This window comes from Crocodylus porosus, unplaced genomic scaffold (genome assembly GCF_001723895.1).
Source record: "Crocodylus porosus isolate Cpor-Errol unplaced genomic scaffold, CroPor_comp1, whole genome shotgun sequence".
NCBI lineage: Eukaryota > Metazoa > Chordata > Crocodylia > Crocodylidae > Crocodylus > Crocodylus porosus.
Window position 1 is genome coordinate 17,639,109 of NW_017728925.1, and position 18,301 is coordinate 17,657,409.

At 45.9% G+C, this 18,301-nt stretch overlaps 1 long non-coding RNA gene across 1 annotated transcript; it reads right to left on the bottom strand.

Annotated features, from left to right (window-relative positions):
* Positions 1 to 1,257: 1,257 nt before the first annotated feature.
* On the bottom strand, positions 1,258 to 7,793 carry LOC109314060. Its single transcript, XR_002102210.1, has 3 exons — positions 4,641 to 7,793; positions 2,982 to 3,102; positions 1,258 to 2,744 (listed from the first exon to the last, which is right to left on the bottom strand). It is a non-coding gene; the product is annotated as an uncharacterized LOC109314060 (long non-coding RNA).
* Between the last annotated feature and the right edge of the window lie 10,508 nt (positions 7,794 to 18,301).

Consider the following 18,301-nt stretch of genomic DNA (forward strand, 5'->3'; position numbering starts at 1 on the left):
AGGCACAGCACTTCAAGTCACAGGACAGAACAGGTTTTTACTCCCCCATTGTAAGTACAGGTGCAATTTAATTTGTGTTTTTCTTCTAATGGGCTGACCCAAAACTGGTTCTAATGAACTAGTCATGGAAGAATGCAAAGAGTGGGTGTTAATTTACCATACTGGTGTTTCTAAAACAACAGCATCAACCCCCACTCCAGTTCCCCATGACAGTGGCTGAGCCCAGGGACCCATCTCCTCCAGCCTCCTGTCTGACAGCAGCTGCCACCAAACATCTCAGGGGCAAGAGACCTGTGAAGCAAGCAGCAATGGATAATTTTTCCTTAGGGAGTCCTCCCTGCCAACCCCTGCTGTTCCACTCATTCACGATATTATAGTTTGGGTAGGATGCACGTGAGCTAACCCAACACCAGCTTTAATTTAAATTTGGGTATTTTCATACGGAGAGCAGCAGTGATGTCCTCAGTAAACCTGAAAGGCTACAGCTTGCCAACACTGCAGCGCTGAGGAAAGGCCAGGCTGACTACATTAAGCACTCAAAATCCATCAGTGAGGTCTTTACGGTATAAGACTCTGAAAACATGTTGAAGTGTGGTTACGGTCAGACAAGTAGTAGTGTATAGGGTTGTTTGCAAGCCCTAATGAGAGTGCCCTTACAGTTTTCAGGGTGCCCTTGACAAGCCTTTAAAAATACATTAAATTGCCTGAGTCCAGCATCTTACTTCAGACCTACCCCCTCTGTGTGCTCAGTCAGATCTGCTGACTTCAGTGGCAAACCTGAGCCATTTCTTCTCTCCCCAAGTAGCCCAGCTCAGCTCAGGGAAAAAGGAGCCAAACAATTGATTACATTCCTTTTGCAGGAGTATTACTGGGGGCACTGCTTGGCCTTTTAGCCACAGGCTGACAAGAGATATTTTCATGCCTTCCTGATCAGATTTTTCAGTTGTATAATTGGACATAATTTCTCTTCTTGAGTGCAGGGTCAATCAAATCCTTTTCTTTTAAATCCCCAAACAACTGGCCTCTTGTTGTCAAACTTTCCAGCAATGCAAGTCCACTGTGGTGCTTCCATATCATCTCAAGAAACTAGATGCAGCCTTTTCACCTTTTTTTTTTTGCAGGGTTTTTTTTGCACATAAATTCCCTTCCTCTCTTGTGGCAAGGGTGTTTTTCCCTATTATGTCAAACATATACAAACAGACATTTCCTTTTTTCTTTTCTGTTTATTCATTAGTGCATTCATGGTAATGCTTGCTTATGTCTGAGAACTCAGGTGCATAGTACCAACATGTAAAGGAAACATGCCTTAATTATCTGCAACACAAGTGGGGGGGAGGGGAAATCACTTGGCAGTTTGCAACAGTATTGTTAAGAGTTCTCTGAAACATGTTAAAAAGGGACAATAATTTAATTTACAACCCTTCCTCCCTGCCCCAAGCCTCCCATTGTTAGAAATAAGGCTCAAGATGGCTATTAAAGGGGAAGGAGGGGGAAATCTTGGTTTACTTTGGGCCCCGGATAGCCGTCACATGTATTCAGTTTCACAGATTCCCTTGAGGAACATGGGTCTTCCAGCAAGGCGGGAGAGCAACTTTGTTTTTAAAGTAGGAAGATGCAACTGGAAAAATCACAAAATATTGGCAAGGCACAGGTGTAAAACTTAAAACAACTTGGGCAAAAAACAAAATAAAAATAATAATTTGAAGCTGATGCTTCCTTTGATAGGTCCAGCAGTTGGCAATAAGATATGAAGTGCTAGATCAAATGATATGATCAACCTAGATTTGGGACTTAACTGTGCTACCATCTGTTCAGCTATCTCTGAGTCAATGCCTATGTCACAAAACCACCGCTGCTCTTGGCAATCACAGTACAGAGGGCAGGGACTGAATAGGACGTGGACACTGAACAACGTGCATACTTGACTACCCTAAGCCATACCTTATTCTGTGGGAAAAGGATGTCCTTTTCTGGGGCTGTCAACTTAGCCCCTTCCAGCAGCACTACAGCCCCATGACCGACTACCAGAAATAAACACCTGAGCACTAATGAGCAACAAGGCATCTCTGTAGGGTTTGGGTTTTTGGGGTTTTTTTTAATCTTAATAACTCTTGTTATTACTTTGGCCCCCTCAATGGAATTGCAGGTGTTTTTTGTGCACTGAAAGGTCACCTGCTTTCTTTATATCCCAGCTTTTTTATGCATCTTCCCTGGCATCTTTAAAGGACAAGAAGGAAAAAGGTTAGGCTAGGAAACCTTTAGCAAGGTTTCTTCAAGGAAAAAAGAGGAACAGGAAAAAAAAAAGGGGGAAACGGGAGAAAAGGAAGCCCATGAATAATTTTCAGCATGGAGCTCTTCCATGAAACATTTAGCTTTGCTGCACAAGGGTTAGTGCACAGATCCAGAGAGTGAAACTAGTCTCCCACACCAAGTGAAGCACAACAACCAAAATGATGAGGAGGCATTTTGATTTTTAAAATGTTCTTCAGTTGATCTGTGTTATTACTTGCAGCACAGGCAAGGAATTGACATTTAAAAGAAAAAAAATGAGTACTGTTTCTTTAAAGAGTAAATAGAATATTTAACATTTATTATCAGAGCATGATCTTGAGTAGGAGGAATTTTCTTCTTTCGAGAAAAGCACCATTGTAACAGAGCTGTAAAGGCTGAAATTAATATTAACAGTAAAGATGCTCGGTTCACCTTAATCCAGAAGAGAGACATTTTCCAAGAAGTCACTGCCCCTGAAAGTTAAGGGATTTGCAGGGTATCAGACACTTGAACACTCTGATGTGCCTAAGGCTACCCAGTAATTCAGGATAATAGATTCCTAAAAGCACTAGGATGCTATTGTTTTAGGTTTTCTAAAGACTGCAAATTAGGAATTGGAGAGTTTTAAATTGACTTGCTGTACATCTGAAGTAATTCTAGGTATATCATTGCTTATTAGCCGGCAGAAAAACTTAAAAAAAAAGATTTACCATATGGCATAAGACAGGATGCAGTTATCCCACGTATCTGTGTATTGAAGACTGATCACAAACTCTTTCTTCTTGGAAGTGCTCCACTGAAATCAGAGACAAGCAGAGGAAGAGAACTTTGCTGGGGAAGGAAAAAGAGCATCTTTATGTTGCCTCTGTGGCAGGAGCTGCACATTTCTCCTGCCAACAGCCACCACACGGCTATATTAATCCAAAGCCAGTTAATTTCCACCAGCAGTTGTGGGGGAGTGCCCTTCTCTGGTAAAAGGAGATGAACACAGGACAACGAGGACAGGGCCAGAGATTCAGGAAAATGCTGCAACCAAATGCTTTGTGGAGTAGGCGGGTGTCAGAGTGGGTCTGTAGAAATAATCAGCATTCCTCCAAACCTCACTAGAGCTGCCTTTGCAGCCAGGCTAGAGAAGAATATTTTTTTTAAACACTGGAATGATGCATCCTAGAGAGTGAAAGGTTACACACTGATGAGAGCAGCTGGGAAACTACTCCTCCATCTACTGGAGAAGAGACAGCATTACTCAGCGTTTCACATGCAAACACCGGGACAATGTCTTTTCCAGGCTGACTAGCGAAAAGAGGGATATTTGGGGCATACTCCAAAACGCACCTCTTGGAATATCGTTTTCATTTTGACCAGATGCTGCTAGAAATACACAGTCCAGCTTTTGTTACAAGAGCGGATGTGACGGACTGACACTTACTTTCTCTAATGTTTACAGGACGAGCAGACTCCACGGAGTATCCAATGTAACGCGCCTACTCACTCTGCCATGGCACGGGAAAGCTCTTCTCTTTTGGGAAGCAGCATTCCTGCTTTGAAAGAGCAATGCCTTGGAACAAAGACCCAGTGCGGGCAACAAAAGGAAGGCCTGGTGTTTTAAGAGGGGGAATTTCCCCCACTCTGACAGGCACTGAAGCACCATACAGGTCCTCCATCTCCACGGAAGGGGTAATTCCTACTTGCAATCAAGGAGGAACAGAGAGACAGGATCTGTTTAAAGCAGCTGTCAGTCAGTGGCAGCGCAGGGAAGAGAAGCCAGTTTTTCCTTGCTGCCTCTCCCAAACGGACTGTAGGTTATGCTCTTCATTCAAATCTTTCAGTGCTTCAGGCAGGCTGCCACAATTCACTGTGAAGTGGACTCCACTTTGTTTATATATTTTTGAAACAGCCAGCTGCCTTTGCCTCTGAATCACACACTCAATAAAAGCTCTAGCAAAATAGACAACTCTAACATATAACAGGGATAGCCGCACACATGCTCATAATGAATCCTGTAGACCTATAACTAATCCTTCAAAGGGATTCAAATGAAACGCCCAACAACTGGACTCCATGGGACTGAGTTCAGGGCCTGTTGCAGTTCCGGAGCTCAGGAGGAGCTGCTGGATCTCACTTTTTTTAAATTTCCCTAAATCAGACACATATGGACTTTGGAGCCTGATACTGATGACAGGACAGTCTCTCGCTTGGGTAGGCAGCGAGACGCTCCAAACTGGTCCTCAGGAAGGATGCTTGCAAGCAGTTAGAAAGCTACAGGAAGCAGCTGTGGGAGCTAAGCAGCATCCCAGACATCAGCATGGCCCCATGACGGTGCCAGTTTTCCAAGGCAAACAGCTCTTGCCCCAACTCTGGGCACTCACTGACGACTCCAGGTTTAACAGGCTCTTCCTCTTTTCAGGGCAACTGCAGTGGTTTTCAGGCACACATCAGAATGGCGCTGAGAGTCTCAGCCAGTAACAGGTGGCCTGGGAAACGTCACAGACACAGCTCCTGATGAGTCAAGAACCATTTCCGCTCACCCGCACGAATCATGGTCAAGGTTTCTTTTTTTTCTGTAGCTGCCAACACCACAATATGTTTAAGATAGAAAGTCCTCCCCCCACCCAACTCCGGCATATAGAGCTGATAAAGCTTTCGGTTTACTGTTCTAAGTACAGTCGCCTTGCAATTAAGGCTACACAGTCCGGGCATTGCCCTTCAAGCCCTGGGATGGTGTAACAGCCACACCACCTGTCCACAGGACCAGGCCATTTGCAATCAGTGATGGGAGGTCTCTGCCCATGCGGCTATTTTAGCAGCATTTTAGTTCACCTTTAATACTTTCAACCAGCACTGTTCAGAGCCCTCAACTCCCCTTTTCTAGGCTGGGGGGGGAGGTACAGCAATTACCGCTTCTGCTGCGATCTGCCAGGTTTTGTTTCATTTGTTGTTTTAATCCCACAGTGTTGAGGCATTACAAGGCTGCTCCTCAACAGATGGAAAGCTTTCAGGCACTGCAAAGGCTCTTCTGCCCCAGAACAGCTCAGGAAGAGAAGATGAGCGTTGCCACCGAATGGTGTTCAGAGGCCAAGCCAGATCTTTAGTATTTGATGAGAAGCAAGGAGAAATTACTGGTTTCTAGCTGCCTTTTTTTTTTTTAAATGGCAATCATGTTTCATAACTATGACTAGGATTTTGGCACCCTGAATTTAGTAAAATTTCACGGGTGTGTGTGGGAAGCAGTAGGAGACCACAAACACACACACCCCACTCAGGGAAACGTTACCACCCTGCCCACTGCATACTTAGCACAGCTCAGCAATAACCAAGCTGAGTGGTTTTCCATGCTTTGCCTTGTGGAAGCTGTAGTTTGGAGGACTTCCTCTCCTTAAGTCAACATCCATGGCCCAACTCCATCAACCATCATTTCTCTGAGCCCCCGTGACAAAACCTGCAGCCTATTTTCCGACAGCAAAAGGGCAAGAAATTTCCATGTAAAAGGTCAAAAGAAAACCCCCCCACTCACACAACCCCCCATGCACAGGGATAGAACAAATTTGGGGCTTCGCTTAAAACTCCCCAGTGATGGGCAGCAGCCAGGATTTCAAGAAACCCTCAGATTAAGAAGCTATACCAACACACTGTAGCATCAGAAGATGCTGAAGTGGGGAATGCCAGGAGAAACAATAAATTATTTCACTGGTTCTCAGAAACTAGAAGCTGCAAAGCGTGTATCTACCATTGTGTTTCATATTTCCTTCTCAAGTTTTGGCAGAAGTAAATATGGCTTCTTCATCAAAGCTGGTAGAGGGCAGCTCCGCAGGAGGACAGGCACTGGCACAGCCATACACAGGGGCTCCTGGAAAGTTAGGACTTCACAACATTGCAAAAACAAGTGCAGGCCCTGCATTTCCATGTGCACCAGGTAACAGCAGAAGCAGCAAAGCTACAACGCACTTCCACAACCCATGTTTAGTGACCACAACCATGCCTATTCAAAAGATCATAATCAAATATTTAGAATGGCAATCAGATTATAATGTGCAGAGATCAAAGATACATTTTTCAGCCTCCATGGTGCCTGCCAGACTGCTCAGAGAGGAAAACTGCAAAAACAATGGTTACGAGTTACCCTGCTAAACCATCTGAGTTTTAATGCACACAACTGAGAAAACAAGGAGCCGCCTACTAACACATGAACACCTTGGGAAAAGGAAGCCTGACCCTGCCCTCCGTAAACCAAAAGCAAGTTCATCATATTAGGGAACCAACATACTCCTGACAACCATTTTATGGAGGGAAAAGTCAGAAACTGAGTTTTCTGTTCTATTCCCATTCTCCAACAGTGCCTATCACGTGTGTCCGAGCAGCTGTGATCCTCCCAGTCTGATCCACTAGATACAGTTATGAATATTATAAAACTAAGCTATTTGGAAGTTGCCCAAAAAGAGGGAGTTTCCAGGAACAAAGATACTGCGGTTCCCCCCCCAATGCAAAGTGGAACCAAAATTTGTATTTGTTTTTCTTCCAAAGTGTTTCTCAGAGGAAGCTGTCTTCAGACACCATGAGCTGCATTTAAAACACAGCAGAGAGCAAGAGAAAGCTGGATGTATTTAAAGACTCCCATCTGGACACCTAGCTTAGGCGAAAAATCACACATGAAGTAAGTAGGACACCTTCAGTGCCTAATAGATATTTGTTCCTTTCACACCTAACAGTCTGACAATTAATGTGCATTTCTGTGGCAGCCTCTGTTTTGAAATGAAATGGCAAAGATACTTGCTGTGGGTTGTACAGGGAAACATGCACCATCTTGCATAAAACTAGGCTTTGTTCTAGCCATCCAGTGGGAGGTCACTTTCTTTAGAAAGATTCATAAAACTGAAAGCACTGAGATTCAAGACCCAAAGCAAGAAGAATGACATAAAAGGTGGATAGCTGTCTGCTTCTAGAAAGGGAAAGCAAAAAAGGTTGTTTTTTTTAACATGCATGCAGTTGTTTTACACACTCAGAAAAATCACAATTACAGAGCTACAAAACCACCAGCTAGTCAATATAAAAATTGTAGCTTACAAAATGCTGCCCGGCAGCCAGCGGAAATAAGTATTTTTTCCAAGGATACCTCATACACTGCAATGGGTCTTTAAAATATATGCATCTGCCTTAGCCATCCACTGCATCCAGAAATGCAGACATGATTGACAGCCAACCAGGCCAGCCAGTTATTTCTTGACTAATGTGCAGCATTGCATTTATGCAACCTTTGGGAATGGACAGTATGGGTGTATGTGTGACTGGCCTTAGCAGCACACGGCATTTTGGAAAGCCTTCAATAGAATCAGATGATAGCAAAACAGAGCAAGTCTTCCAAATGCACGGGGTGAAAGCCTCATTTTGCCCTACAGTAGACTGTGCAAGGGGAACACACCCAAAGTACCTATGAAGCCATAAATGAAAGACCAAATACTCATGGGGACCATGACAAGTCTAAGTCCTAAAACATGTGCATTAGCAATCCAGGGTGAGATGTAGAGAACTACAGCACAAAGATGGAATTGGGTTGGTAGGGGTGGGGGCAGGGGCAGGGGAAGAGAAGCAGCATGTTTTGGAATCGCCAGACTTTACAGATCCATGGGTTATCGTCAGCCCTCAAAATTTCTCCACCCTTGGGACCCCCATGTGATCTTGCCAAACCTTCACTTGCAGGTGTGACCTGCAGTTTGCATTTTGGGAACCATATTTCAGTGGGTTTATGACAAACTCTCTCGAAGAGTGAAACCAAACCAGGCCCAACACCTGATAGCAATAATCCAAGAAAACAAGTGCCATCATTGTGGTTAGGGCTAGGAAGCTGTCCAAGATTAAGAACACTCAAGTCTTCAGTCTGATTCCAGAGAAAAGCAAACACTTACCAATTTAGTAGCAAAAATAAGATGCCACAAGTCAAAGCAAACATTATTGTGATCAAACTAGCCTTTCTTTTGTAATAAAACTGCATAAAGCCATTTCATATTTAATAGTCTCGAGCCATTTAAAACCAATCTCCAGTGCCTTCTGGTCCAATCCTGCAGCAATACAGGAAGGTGGGCAGGAATGAGCTTTTTGCTGCTGCCTCTTCAACTTGCGCAAATAGGATGACTGCTACCCAGATGACCCTGAAACACACTCCATCAGCTCCCCCAGTGTGTCACAGTCCATGATCCTCATTCCCCCAGCACTGGAAACAAAACCAGTAGTATCAGATATACAGAAGCCTCTCCACTTGAGTTGCAGCAGAGTCTTCTCCTGAAATTGGTTTGGCGATTACCATTGTATCTTCCTGGAAAGAACCAATATCACCTTTGTGTCAGAAGATTTTGATCTCTTAAGAACTGTTTAACCCAATTCCCTGACAGAAATCTGGGGCTGCAAGGAAGGTCTACATCTGCTTATAACTTTCTGATGGGAAAGCCAGCTTTTACTGAAGCAAGCAATACTGCCACCACTGCCCCTGCTCCATTGCCATGTTCAGGGTCCATCTAAAAGCCAAAACACAAAAACACAGTGACAAGCAGCTGAAAGTTCTCGACAGGAACAGGACTGAGAGGATAAAGAGGGAAACAGAGTCCAGCCCAGATGGACTGAACACTGGTCATTCGCTTGATGCCAAGCAGCTTCTAGGACAGGATGAGCGCGTCCCTCCTCCAGCAAGCTGTCAAAGAAGCCTTTGTGACCGGCTCTTTCATTTTTAGCAGTCATACACAGAAAGGAAGGGAGACAGAGACAGGAATGTGCACAGTATCAGCTGGCAAAATAAGTGCTCGAGGGCAGGAATAGCTTTCTAGTTTGCGTTACGTGCTGTGCACATGCGGCAGGGAACAGGGTCCTCAGACAACCACAGTACAAATAAGGGAGGAGGAATAAAGAACGTGCCCCACACTCCTGTGAACGCATGCCTGCTTTGCCCATCTGGGAGTGCTGCCTACTCAGATGGCTGGTTCTTGGTAGGGTGAACCTGTCCGTTCTTGGTCTGGTTCTGTGCAGCACTCGAACACAGCTGTCCACCTGCTGCTGCCATACAAAGAATGACTGCACCTCCTCTTGTACCCATCTCCCCTTGCTTAATTTGCGCAGCTTGCCCCTCCCACTCCCCTATGGAGCCCCCAAACCCCCTCTACGGGGTCTCCTTCCACAAGCAAAAGATAAGCAAGCAGTTCAGCACCCTGCTACTGCTTGCCCACTCATCCCCTCTACTGCTCTGCCTGGGGCTCAGACCCCAGGCTCCCAGGCCAGGGAACACTCATTCATTCTCCTTTGCAGAACCTAACCCAGGCTCCAAAAGCCAATGGCGCTTTCCCTTCCCCCTGTAGTGCCAGCTTTCCAGCTGCCCCATCTCTGTGCCTTTGTGCTAGAGCAGGGATCCGCAAGCTTTGCTCCTGTGCTGCAGTGCTCACCAGCTGCAGCAGAGATGCTGACAGCGAAAACCCCCCTGCAGACTGGAAGAAATGCAATGCAGGAGCATAGCTCAGAGCGCCAGATCAAGTACACCCCCACCTGCCTTGGCTGCGTTCTTCGCACCGGGATCCTGCAACCCACCCTTGCATTAAGGTCAGTTCTTGTGGGAAAGAAACTGAACAAAGGGACTTCAGCTGCGCCTGCTCAGAAGCAGAGAGGAGTCTTTTTGAAGCAAATTCATGGTACAAAAACCCCCAAGACTGTAAACTGCGAAGGGAACTAATGGCTTTTTGCTTTGTGGGTTCTCCGATTACTTTTCTGATCTTAATGCAAAGTCTGCCCAAGAAAACCACCATCTCTTAACCAAGGAGGTAGTCCAAACAGCCTCTACACAAGAGGAACACAAATGGAGGGGGAGAGGAAAAGAGATCAGAGCAAATCCCAGCACTCCTCTCCTCTCAGCCAACATGCAATCAGTTCTGTACTATGCATGAGGCTTGCTCCTGTACTTTGTATTAGGCTGGGGGGAGGGGAAGGAGGAACAATGCTTGAAGCTGAAGTGCACCTGCTGAAGCCAGCAATAAAAGGGGTTAACTATTTCAAGTCATTGGCATTAGGATCAGATAGGAGAGGGAACCATGCATGACATACAAGGCCAAAAGGAAGGAGCTGATGAATCTTTGTGATTAAAAACAGTCCAATTTAAAAAAAAAAAAACTGGGAGAGGGTCCAGCCCCTCTTCCCAGAATGCCATAGTGTGTCATGTCTACAGGCAAATGAGCTCTCCTCCAGCAATTTTCCTTCGAATTTTGCAGGCAGGAGGCAGGCAGAAGCTCTACTTGGAAGAAAGCAGCTCCAGGAGCAAAGGCAGAGACTTCCAGTCATTGCAAGAAAGTGGATTTCCCCTGCTGTGTGTTGGCAGGCTGTTGGCCCACTCCGCTGCTTCCCCTCCTCACCTCTGCTTCAGTCAATATTCAACTCCTCCTCCTCTTGCCCCTTCTCACCTTGTTCCCACCCTCCTCCGTCCCCTCCACCTTCACTTCTCCTTCCATTTGGCTATTCCCTTCCTCATTACACCTGTTGGCTCCACTACCACTGTTCTGGCAGGCTAACTAACATATTTGCTACCATCACACTTCACTCTGCTGGCACGTTCTGCCCTTTCACCCCCTGCTTCCTTAGGCTCCAAGCTCTTCAGAGCAAGGACCACCTGCTGCTGAGTTCATACAGTGGTGCCCCAGGCTTGGCTGCCACTGCCATAATAAACATGATTATTAATAATATGCAAGCTACAGCCAAGCCCAGTGACCTTTCAGTCTATTTTGCAGGGCATCTGCAGTTGTACTTTTAAGGCAAGCAGAGAAATTCTCAGCAAAGAAAGTTATTTTACATCCTGGCCCCTTCACAATGGCTTGACATCAACTCATTTTTTGTCTTGGGAAAGCCTCAAGTCAGCTGGGAGATCCTGCTAACTGCACAATGGTGCCAATTATTCCCTGCTCCCCTGACGTTCTCCTTAGCAGCACCTCCACCTACCCACTGCAGCTGAAGTCACTGAACACACAAATGGGCTATGGGAGTTTCCTCATATAACACTTCCTTGACAAAAGATTCAGCATCACCAAGACTTATGCCTGGCCTCCAGAATGGCACAGCAGTTCTGTGAATGCACAGTTGAGAGGGGGTCCCTTCTGAGCTGAAACAGGTACTCTGGGCTGCGCTGGCAGATGTCGCTATTGCAGCTTCCTGTTACGGGTGGACTGCTGTCATGACACGGCTAGTGTCAGACCACTAAAAAAAAATGCTTGGAAGCTTCTGAACAAGGACCAAAATGGAGGCATCCTACAGCGCAACTCTAGGGAAGCAACAGACCCATCCACAGCATGGAAGCATTCATGTCAGAATCCACATCCAATGGTATATGTTACCGTGCACATACACAGCCAGGTTTTGAACCAGGTATTTTAAACTGCTGCATGATATATAAGGGAGTTTCTTCTTGAAATACACATCAGCAAAGCACTCAGGCCACAGGAATGGTTGTTATAAATCCCCTTTGCAAGGGGGTTTTAATAACTCTGCTATCCTACTGTGTTCTTGCTGAAACTTGGCAATAAGTAAAAGCTCCTGGCTGGGACCAAGAAGTTAAAATCATTTTGCTTGTTTGTTTTGGGGTTTGTTTTTTTTTCCTTCTTCCTTTTCTTTCTGGAAGAGACAGAAAGTCTCCAGTTTCACATTCTTCAATGGTCTAGAAAAATAAAAGATTAGCGATATAGATCGCTGACCTTTGCGAACGCTCAGAACTGCAGAGCGGTCCTAGAGTTCCAGAAGCATAATATTGAGCACACATAATCCAATGCATCAATCACCATCTGAAATCAAATATATCAGGAACCTTCCAAAGCTGCACTCTGCAAACTGGTTTGTTTAAAAATAGTTCTGTATTAAACAAAGAAAAGGAGGCAAAATACTGAAGGCTACCTCCACACAAGCAGATCAGGGTTACAGCTTCTTCTGCTTCACAAACCCTACTCCAGGGTGATGTAGGGACTGGGAAATAACCAGTGTCCCAAAGGACTAGGATGTCAGGGAGAACAGGCTGCAGGAGGACAGCCAACTTGCACAGGCGTGACTGACAAGGAAAAGAAGGCAGGGAAACATCAGCATGTTTCTTGTTCCGGCTTCCACAGACTCAAAACGTCCCCTGTCTTCAAAAGGAGATGGTAACACTTGCTTCTTTTGTGGGAATTTATTTATTTATGCATTTATTGAGCTACAGAGAGCAGTCCCAGGTTTTCCAGAATTTGATTCTAGCCAAAGGTAAAACTGCTGCTTTTACTGCTGACAGTACCAGAGTGCCAGAAGTCTTCTACTTCGCCTTTGGGCTGGGTATCAGGAGCCCTTTCCTTACACTAATTTTGACAACTGTGTTCTCACCCTTATGTCTCATGCACCTGCAGAAACTGCAGAGTTGTGTACAGATGTGGGTTCAAAGCAAATCAAGCTACTTTATTTTTGGAAATGACTAACTTCACCCCAAAAATAAAGCCGCAAGCAATCTGGCCTTCTTCCTGCATTTGTTTTGTGGCTTTTGCCATATTTACCTACTCACAAGTACTACTGATACTTAAAACTTACACTTACATGACAGGCAGATCGCAACAATGGCATTCCGTGTTGTACAGGGGAAACTGAGGTCTGAAAAAAAATTACAACACGCAGCAAAGTTGGAGTAGGATCTAAATCTGTTTAGCCCCTTTTACAGCTTCACCATGAGACCAGTCCAAAATGGATAAAGCTCTTCCTTTTTCACAAAATCGCAGGCTTTTCCTTCTGGTTTTTTTTTTTTTTTAACCTTAACAGGGAGGTGAAGCTACCCTACTAAAGCTGTCTTTGTCCTTATTCCCGATTTTTGAAGCAGTGGTCATAACCTAGCTTGACAGTCACATGAAGTAAACATTACTACCTAGATGAGCAGAGTGCCATAACCTGGAGATCCGGTTATCACGCAGAAGCAATGCTGCCTTTCAAGTTGTGCTACACCTGTGCGTGCAGACTCACCTGAGTCTCCTAAAAGCAGTCAGCCATGACATCTGGCTAGAAAAACAAGCTAAACAGCTGTCTGCTCAGGTGTGGACAGCACAGCTGAAGAAACAAAACACAGCCAGCCCATTTGTTAAGTCCAATTACCTTGGTGCCAAGACAGGAGATCATGAGGTATTACAACACAGCATATCTGTGCAGTCAGGCACTCTTAGCTGTCCCAATGCAGGCTAAGCGTGGACTACTGAAAAACAAGCATCTGTCAGGAAGAATTTTTCCTCTTCTCTTTTGCTCGATTTACCCTATTGGGTAAGAGCAAAGGATCTGGGAGCAGAGGTGGAGGATGAAAACAAAAGCAGTAATTTTTCATTCAATCTTCATACCTTGTGTCTTTATGAAATTACTTCAGTAGAAATTGAAGACGATGACAATAGTGAGAAAATTGCTAGGGTCCTTCCTAATGGAGATCCCACTTCACTCCCTAGCTGTCTTGCCATTTGAGCTGATGCTGCTTTGGCATGAGGGAAGAGGAGCGGCTGGCAATCCAACCCAAGGTGGAAAAACTTGATGTCTGATGCCTCTCTAAAGCCAGCCCTCCCTAGCTTCACACTGCACAATAGCCACAGAATTTACTACCCTAAGGAATTACACGCTGCTCAATTTTGGGGTCCCAAGCATTCCTCCATTCCCCTATAGGCCTTCCACCCCACTATTTCAGAGGTCCCCTGCAACTTCCACAAACCTCCCTTGGCCCCATCCCCTCCAGCCAGGTGTCTCCCAGAGCCCTCCTCTCATACCAGGGTCTCCCTCCCCCCACCCCAAACTAGGAGTTTAAAACTTACCATATTACAAAGAGGCCAGCAGAAAGATCCCTTCCAGGCAAACATACGCTTTCCCTAGCTCAGCTGACAGCCGTGTTGCATGTCAAAAGAAAAAGCAAGATCCTGTAACCCAAGGAAGATACCTGCACCTGCTCATGAATGGGTGAACAGCCAACTTGCCTTTCTGCCGTCTCTGTACTGAGCAAACACTGCAGGACAGATGTCCCCACTCAAAATTCTGCATCCACTGCACAAATATTGAAGCCTGGTAGATCTGCCTCATGCCACAACTGGAAAAACTAGATGTGCAGGTTGTGTCTCTTAGGTCTCTCCACTCCCTGTCCCCAACCCGATCACAAGGAAGCTAGAGAAGCACTCCCCATTATCAATACCCTGGCTAGGCCTGGGCTATTAGCTGCACATAAGCCACTGCTGTTTAAGTCCGAGTCCAAGGGCCAGTTAAACATGAACACACATTGTTCAGTACTTTGAGACTGATAAAGACCAGAACCCAGGAGCCAGGCATCACCATTAGCTTCGAAGGCTGATGTGCACACATTCAAAGACCCAGTGCTGCTCACTTGGACTGCAGAAGGGTTACAGAGTTGGGTCCCCAAGCCCTGCTCCGCAGACTGCAACATGAACACAACCTCGGCTTTGTTCCAGGGAGGGAGCCCCCACAGAACGCTTTGCTAGAGTTAAGAGCTGCACAATTTTCTTGTAAACTGAAGTGAACCCTGTCCTCCCTGATACACAAGAACTGCTTTGTGTTCTTCCACCCCGAGAGGCAGCACCTCCCTGGCCCAGCAACATATTTAGTACAGCAGTCCAGTGTCATGCACAGTAAATGGAAAAAGAACTCTAAGTCGAGGTTTAATGCTATTTTGCACATGCAAATTTGCCTGCAATCTCCTTCACTGACACCAGGAAGAAGCACCTGAATGTAACATCCTGGCCTGCAGTCCTCTGCTGGGTTTTATACATCTCATCCTCCTTCTTACATAACAGAGGAGACAACATCCAAGCAAAAGGTTAAGTTTGCTGAACCGGTTAAATAATTTACACAGGCAACACGTTGGCTGTTTTAGGAATAAGAAAAACAGAACAACCCCAAATCCTACAGCCAGCAATATAAACTCTGCGGGGGCAGACCTCTTACACTGCCTCACTGACCTAGAAACACCCTGGGATTTATTGCAACCTGCCGCAGAGTGCTCTTGCTCTCCGAGTGGAAACAGACTGTGGAACATTAGAGTTGCAGGGGATGCGATTTTATTACTGGTGTAATCAATCGTACCAATTTGGGTCGTCTTAACTGGAGAATTAGCTACAGTGAACACCACCTCTGTGAGCACTGGCATATCCCAGTGTCAGATAAGGATGATCATAAAGCATTAGGTTGATATATGTATGTATGTAAAAACAAGACCAAAGATGCTCCTCCTGGAAAAGAGTCCTCCCCAGAAACCCTAAAGATGAGAAGGGAAAAACCTTTTCAACCCAAATTGCCCATTCCTTCTGCCATACAGGACTATTCCTAATAGTGCATTGGCAGTTTCTCACTCTATGAGCTCATTTACTGTTAAGTCAAATGTCAAGTTGAGCTTGAGCCATTATTCCTTTCTGTACTAACCTTCAGGAAGTTCCAAGTCTAACATTTAATGGATTTTGTTTTCTAAAATTTCACAGAATTCAGTGCCCTCTCACAATTACCCAACAGCAACTTAATCTTCCTCCCACAAAGATTTTTAAATCCACTTAGAATTGATTTTATTGAAAAATTAAGTAAATGTGGAATACAAAACTTGCAACATTAAATCTTAATTTACTGTGGTAGCTAATTATTGGGATACACAATTCTAATTATTTGTAAGCATACTATTTAGAGTAGTTTTCCCCTATGTACATTACACATGGTGGAGAAAGCCCCTGTAAGAAAAGCTTTGTACTACTGGTACACAAACATCATGCCAGATAAATTAGAGCCTAGTAAAACAGCATATCATTTGCATTTTGTTATGTCAATCACAAGCAGCATCTTGAGGCTCTTTAAGACTAGTATGCCAAACCACAATGTAAAAAAACCAAAACAAAACAAGAAACTTCTAAATCATCCCCTGCAGAGGGAATAGTTAATTCTCAACAATTCCAGTAATCTTCTTAAACAAACAGCCAACTAGATTTTTCACAAAGTCTCCTAGAATTAACCCTCTTTGGTATCACTTTACTGCCTAAGTTACTCACCAAACTACAGAAAATACAACGTCAAGTTTTGCGTCATTAGAGAACATCAATGAAGTGAAAGATTAAGTCACAAGATGCAGGAGTCCACGTTCTTTATTACACTGCAAAAAAATCAATCAGAAGATGAAAGAGAGGCCAGTGCCTTGGCAGCCCCTGGGTGTCACGAGCGGAACCCACGTACGGGATCAGGCGCAGAACAGGCCATAGCAGAAGTGTTCATGGTGCAGTCCTGTCAGATTCCAGCACACCTGCAAATTCTGCTAAATACCTTGTCACAAAGACTAGGAAAGGCAGACACAGAATTCCTGCTTTCAGACTAGCAGAGCCAGAGGCCAAGAGGGTCACAGCTGAAGCTCAGGAAGGACAATCAGAATCACTTGGCCCTGCACTTTATGTACCTCCCAGTGGCAGGAATGCAACACACTTTCTTCCAACCCCTCACACACGTATTACAGCTGGTAGCAGTGCTAGTGTAGATGGCTGTCCTAGGCAAGGTAAAAACACCAGCACCGTGCTGATATTTCCATTCCAATTGTTACTGCCTCCAGCAGGAAGTTACAGAAAGGCTGGCATTGATGGTACATGGAGCAAAAACAGAACGTAAGCTAATCCAGCATGACTGAGAAAGATCCAGCCTTCTTGCAGCCAGTTTTCATTCCCTGGCTCTTGGGACACAGTACACAACAATAAGGTAGATCGGGAACAAAATTATATCCAGACATGCAAAGGTTGAGCAGTTCAGAGCCGCTCTAGCTCAGCTATGTCATAGGTCAGGAGCCCCCCTGCCCTGGTGTTAAAGGGACATCAGCCTGACATCTGTCAGTTTCAAAACAACCCCAAAGAAAGGGGCACGCGAATGCAGGCAGGAGAAGCGTGGCCTGCCTGGGTCCCTGTGCTGACTTCCCAGCTTTACACCCTCTAGCAAAGACTTCCTTTCCCAACACAACAGGGTCCTACTTCTGCAACTCTAGGAACAGCCAAATTCATCTCCAGACGCCTCTCCTGCCAATTGTCCGTTCTTCCTTCGGTGCTGGCACTGCTATTTTGATGTGGATAGCCTGTAACCTCAAGGATGGCAAGTCCTTTATTTCCCACTCCACAGGTCAGCTTATTTGATCTTCTCTAGTCTTCGTAATCATCCAGTAAGAAGCCAGCGATAGAGTTGTTCCTAATCCCACCCCCCCATCTTTCCCGCACTTCACCCACAGCTGTTTTCACAAAGCCTTCTGTACTACGTGAGGTTTCCTATATTTTTCCCAGCCAAAGAGATTCTGAGAACCTCACTCACTTCCGTTTAACCCTCTTTACTTAGCCTGAAAAGGGGAGAGAAGAGAGGTCACTGCTAAGGCAGGGGACATTTTATTTTTGGAAGACACGAGCTGTCCCCGAAACGACCCGAGAGCGATAGCCCTCCACCTGCCTGCCGGGCCCCGCTCGGACCAGCACAGCAGAGAGGAGGAGACGCAACCCGGCGAAGCTCAGCTCCATTTCTTAACAGGCGCCTCGAAGAGCACGTTTGCCCCCAGCATTTAACTGGGCAATCCCCCCTCAACCTTCGTGCAGCCCGCTTTCACCCCCCAGCTCGTGGGATGCAGCACGCAGCGAGAAGGTACATCAGGTACCGGAGTGAATCCAGAAATGCAGCTCGGGGCCACGCTAACTCACAAAACGGGCTCTCCCTCGCCAGGTCCAAGTTCAGGCGCGGCGGGCTTTTATTTCATTTTGCTTCTTCGCAGCAGGGGAAAAGCCTGGACGAGGGGCTCCGACCCGAAATGGCTTCGTGTTGTGTGTCGGGGACCCGGGGGGGGGGGGGGGGGGGAGGTCAGATGCCCTCTGTGGGCGCAAACCCCCCGCAGGTGACCTGCCAGCCGTCTCCTCCGGCCTCCCCTCAGGCCTCAGCAGAGGGGGGGAACCCCCCAGAGTGACGCCCCCCGCACTAGGCCCTGGGGCCCGTGCGGCTGCCCAGACCCGGGATGAAGTGGGGTGGGGAGGTCATCGCC